This window comes from Monopterus albus, unplaced genomic scaffold, assembly GCF_001952655.1.
Source record: "Monopterus albus unplaced genomic scaffold, M_albus_1.0 scaffold23.1, whole genome shotgun sequence".
Taxonomy (NCBI): Eukaryota; Metazoa; Chordata; class Actinopteri; order Synbranchiformes; family Synbranchidae; genus Monopterus; species Monopterus albus.
The window spans coordinates 1,857,576-1,863,762 of NW_018127903.1; positions in this window are offsets into that span (position 1 = coordinate 1,857,576).

The following is a 6,187-nucleotide window of genomic DNA, read 5'->3' on the forward strand; positions in this document are numbered from 1 at the left end:
ATTCTGTGTTTTTCTGTCAATATGGGGTGCTGTGTGTACATTAATGAGGAAAAAAAATGAACTTAAATGATTTTAGCATATGGCTGCAATATAACAAAGAGTGAAAAATTTAAGGCGGTCTGAATACTTTCTGTACCCACTGTTCATACATGATTACCACCAAGACGCCAGATGTGTGATTGGAGACAAGCACAGTAAGTACAGCACTGGCCAATACAAAAATTATTTAAAAATAAAATGTAGTTGCCTCAATATTACTTAATTGATCTTTTAGAAATTTGTTCTATTTAATCGAGGTATTAAAATCATCAGCTTCAAGGAGCATGACCTTGTTCCACAGCATCAGTCTCATTTTATTGTGTGTGAGGATTGGTAGTAGGCTGGCACTTGAAACAAATGAGGTGTTACTTGCACTGTGCCTGCTGCTTTGACATGCAAAGAATTGGCCATTTGGGTTTGTATTTTTAAGGAGAAACTATCCAACTGCATGAGAATAAGATTAAAAACAAAACTAGATTTGAAAATATCTACATTCATTATATTTATTCATTGTTGTGAATGTAACTGAGACCAGTTACAATAAACTCAACCTAATGATGGATTTTGTCAGATAGGTCACACCACCAAATGCATAAAATTTTGGTAGAATAAAAGAAAGCAGGAAAAACAGTTGATTACCTTTGTCTTTCTCAGCTCTATAGCTCATATGCAAAGACTGATACGCTGTGAGATTGATGCAGCTGTGCCACCTAGTGGCAACTTTACATGGTGTGAAACATAGAAAAATGTCCTTGATGGACTACGATGTACATGATGAAGCAATCTAATTATACTGTGTAGTAGGCTTTATGTCTCATATGTTAGGCTGGTTTTTCAATTTAAATTAAGGCATTTATGGGACCTCCAGCAGTGTCCTAAATGCAAAACAGACAATATCTTCTTTTTATGATAAAAAAAGAAAAATACAAAAATATCATACAGAATTAAGGATATGCATTGCAACCCTGAGTCCATCACCACAGGACTGGTAGTAGTTTCCCCACACTCAGACACAGAGTTTGGTTGTGGCCCAATAGGACATATTTACTGTTTCAGAGCCAGTAAATCATGTTGAGCAGTGCTGTCAAATTTGCATGTCTTTCGGCCAGATGATCGTGGCACACAAAGAATTCAAAGCAGTGCAATATAATGTTAGCTGGAGAATCAGTGCCTCAGTCACGTGTTATGTTAGCAGTTATAAAAGGGCTGTCGTAGCCTCTGTATCATTCTTACTATTTGTTCAATTTCAATGGTAGAATTTGGCTTATAAATTACTAAACGCTTACCCTCTTATATATGTGCAATCTTGTATGATTTATTTTTCCTCAAACCTTTAGGTGCAAGACAAACTTAGTCAGCAACTCTTCCCAGATGGCTCCCTGAACACATGCATCATCAAGATCACCATGCTGTGAGCTGAGATTTTAACAGCGTAAGTCTGGTAAGGGATCACAGAAAGCCACAAAAACATGGATGAAAGGGCAGAGTGCTACCATGTTGATGTTTAGTGATGTGGCTGATGGTGCGTAACTTTAGGAGGTTGATGACGGAAGATGGTAGTGGTTGCGGGTAGTAGAATATTCATGTGCATATGCTACGGGTGCATGTGTGTTACAATCACTGTCTTCTTGGAAAACACACCAGTCAAGTTGCCTGCCAACAAACTCTTAATAACCAGTGACATACATCAGTTTTCCTTTCATTCTCTAGGAGGGATTTACTAGTGTGCGTGTGTAGCAGTGACCATGTCAGCAGTGGTCATGAGCATCAGTCTGAACATGATTACAGACCTTTATGATTTGTTTGATCTGTGTGGGCTTTGCTCAGATTGCCTACTAACCTTGCCTCTGCTCTTGCACCACAGCCTTGTAGAAGACAACTTAACAGTCACAGATGCTTTGACATCACCGCATCTGGCTCTAATTTTCCAGGATTCTCTCGGGAGCCGATAAAATGGCCTATATTGGAGAGCCTATAAGAGAAAACGTGGTCTTGAGCGTAGTCAGTTGAGAGTAATACATGAAGGTGTTCATGGACCATACTGGTGTGACTGAGGCTGAAATAATCAGATGGACAAATCTTGCTGATGCTTGAGCAATGTAATGAGGAGTGCAGTGAACTTTAAATCTAGAGTGTGTATGGTTTGATCAAATTTGGGAGAGCACTTTTTATTGTTTAAAATAAGCCTATGAGCTAATCAAGGGTAAGAATGCATTTTCAGAGCTTTATAGCTTTCAAAGATAAAATAGCTCACACAAACAAATATCCATCCATCCACTATCTGTACTGTTTATCTTGTTGAAGGTTGTGGGGGGCCTGAGCCAATCCCAGCTGATGTTAGGCGAGCGGTGGGATACACCCTAGCCAGGTTGGCAGTTTAACACACAAAGACAGGCAAGTCGTACTCACATTTGCACTTAAGGGCAATTTAGAATCATCAGACAATCTAACCTGCGTCTTTGCTGTGGGAGGAAGCTGGAGTACCCATGCACAGGGAGAACATGCAAACCCCACACAAGGCCATGAGATTCAAAACCAGAACCTACTTGCTGTGAGACAACAGTGCTAACCATTGCCTCACCAGGCTACTGCCACACATACACCTGCAGAATGACAGTTAAATTTTATATAAACGTGGACTAACTAGTAATACAAAACATACAAAGGAGGTGCATTGGTTGAGGGATGACAGCACATTCCTCTGTATTTCTCAACCTCCTCTAAGCATGTCTCGTCTACATGTTGATAGTCTAGACCTCCCCAAGGTCTGCTCCATAAACACAGCCACTCCTCCTGACACCATTTTATGTATGGGAATGTAAACACAGGGCTCCTTTTTAACATAGATTTGTGATTCCTTTTTTATTTCACGCTTCCATTTGTTTATATTTGTCATATTTCACTGAAGCAAGGCAACCTTGAAACAATGAGGGAGTCAGAGCTTATCATTCATGCCTAATGAGATAAAGTGAAGAGAAAAGGGAGCTTCAGTCTGAAAAATCCAGTTTTTTTGGTGTTTGTATTTACAGAGTTGAATGTAATTTGAAATTGCACTGAGCAGATGCACAGAGAGTCACAGACACATGCACACTGCGGCTCAAGGGGGAGAGATATCAGGATTGTTGTGTAGGTGCATAGCTGAGCAGTGACCTCGCCTGTAAGCTTAGAAAACACCCATATTCACACAGAACATGGAGATCCCCCTGCTTCTCTCTCTCTCACACACAAACAAACACTGAGGTGAAGAATGTTTGACTATGATGTGCAAGTGTGCACTATGCATTGTTTCTCTTTCTTTTTCCAATTGGAGCTTTTTGTCCCCAACTCAGCTACATATCATTGATGTTTTTCTTCTCTTGTCACACATCTGACACCCGAATTGATCTTAATTGTCTTTGTTGCCCCAAGCTGCTGATATGCTTGTAAGTTCTGCTGTCAGAAAAATGTGTGTGCACTGCTTGTGAGTAATTTCCACTCAGTTGTATCATCACCACTACTGAGCCTCTCCCACACTCACCTCATTAACTACCTCCAGGAAAGCAATAACATGACTCCTCCACTGAAGTACAGTAAGTATTACCAAGAGATGAGGAGGTGAGACAGAAGTAACTTCAGTCTGCTGAAGTACGAAAAAAAAAAATCATAATAAAAAAGCCTTGAATTCTCTCACTTAAACAACTAATGCATTGAAAATCAGGCCACTTAAGATTTAAGGCATTTGCTGTAGCTTATATGTCATGCACATGCAAGTGCCCACCCCACATAGACTTATAAGTCACTAAAAACGGTGCAGTTTTGATGCATTTGTCAGAGAAGAACATGATTTCTCACATAATATTACTTTGCACACATTGTTTTGCCTCAGAAAATTCCCCAATTCAAGATTTTTTTATAATAATCATCTACCCAGAAAAATAGAACTGAAGGATAATTATAGTTTAGCCTTTAAATGATCATATAATGAACAACAAAAGCATGAAAAGGATTCATCTTCAGTAACAAGGAGACCTGCCTACTTTGATAGCTAATAATAATGTGGATGACCATAACTGTTCGGCTCAGGAGGCAGACACCCTCTCAACTTTTAAAATTAGTGTTAAAACTTTCTTTTTGTAAAACTGCATATTCTGGCTCAGGTGATACTGAGTTTTTCTTTATTTATATTGCTATAAGCCTAGACTTCTGTTAAAGGGAGTTTTTCCTACCACTGTCGCTAAGCACTTGTTCAAGGGGGCTTTCTAGGGTTTTTTCACTATAATGCTGTAAGCTCTAGACCAAACTATGTAAAGTGCCACAAGATGATTGTTGTTGTGATTTAGCACTATACAAATAAAGCTGATTTGAACTTTGCACACAGAGAACTACTATAAGTAAGTTACAAACATTTATTGCAGTTGGCCTATATAAGCTCACATGCTTCATGATTTCTGTGGCACAGCAGGGTCTTGTATGTTTGAAATACAGCTGACAGAAATGACGCTTAAAACCTTGGTTACTTTCCAGCAACTCCTTCTGTAAAACTGTATATTCATGAGACAAAAAGGTAATGTCACAGGGAATGCTATATTTACAACACCTTAAACATAAGATTGCAACCACTGAAAGTGTACATACATATGCATATATGACAGCACATGTAGCAAGGTATTGTAGGTGGGTCTTGGCCTCTCACAGCATGCAGAGATGTGCAAGGGAAAACATATTAGTATGGAAAAAAGACACTAACACATGACCACACAAAAACCTGCTACAAAAGCATTGGTACACCCCAGAAAAACTGGTTTTGGACACGGCCATGCCTACAAGAATGCGTTTTGTTTAATGCAAAAGTTTATTCAGCAGCAAATACTTTGTAGGTTATGCAATACCACACATCATTAGATGTGTAACAGTTGCATGTACTGTATAAAAACTTGTTAAAAATGTATGAATGATCAAAGAGACATGTTCATGAATGGATTCTGAATTTAAGAATGCTCTGGGAAAGTCTAAGAGGATGTTGTGTGTGTCCGGACCTCTCAACACACTGTCACCCGCAATCTATTCATTTAGTTTAGTTTCTGTCAGAAAGGCAGGAAGCTAAACAAAAAGCCTGTGACAATTAGAAAAAGGAGTGTGAGTGGATGAGGTGAAAATCTTGATTAGACACACAGACATGTTCAAATCCCCACTGGACATACAATCATTCCCACATTTAGACCTCATCTCCAACAACAGCTGCCACTACACTCCAGCAGAGGAAATGCCTTAGTCCTCTGAAGTGGAGCATAACAGCACTGCAGTTCCCATCCACAGGGAAAGGCAGGAGCGCCTCTAATATCAGGAAGTTGTAAGAATAACGGCACTGGAGTGTCATGCTCCCCCCCCACTGGCATGCAAGCCTTAGCCAGAGCAGTGTCTGTGTGTGCTGTATGCTTGCTTATAAAAACTAATGCCATATTTTTCACATAGCTCACAGTAAGGGTTTGTGAGTCTTTCTGGGAGAAATGAATACCTTTCCAAACAAAAGCTGGTATAGTTAGGCTTAACAGATTTGTGTCATTGTTCTGACTACTTTTTTATGGCAGTGTTTTGTAACACCAGAGATATCCTTTATTTCATAGTGGCTGACTCGTGAACATTACATTATTTAAAAAAAAACGGCCTTGTATTTGTAGCATAGAAGACCATAGAAACAGAGATGATGATGGAAACTCTTTACCTTTAAAGGAAGGTTATTTTAACAGGTGATTGTGTCAATCCACCATTCACTGGAGGATTACTCAGCTATTGTGAACTGTTTCCAGATAAAAATCTGAACAATGATAAGCGTGACATGGTGTATTCAGTGTCTGGAAAAGTTATCTAAAATTTGATTTCATAAGGTCAAATCCAGACTTAGCAGAAATTAAAAGAATTGTGACTTTTATCATCTGGATCTCTCCTGGACTATCTAAGAATGGCTGCTAAGTAAATTACAGAGTTTAGGGACATTCCCATTTTAAGCCCTCGTGTCAATGACTTTATGGTCATAAGTGTGTGATTGCATGACTGGAGGGAGTTTGTCAAGTGCTCACAGCCTGTGCATGTGTGAGCCTGTGGCTGTGTGTGTGTGTGTGTGTGTGTGTGTGTGGCTGTGTGTGTGTGTGTGTGTGTGTGTGCGGGTGCC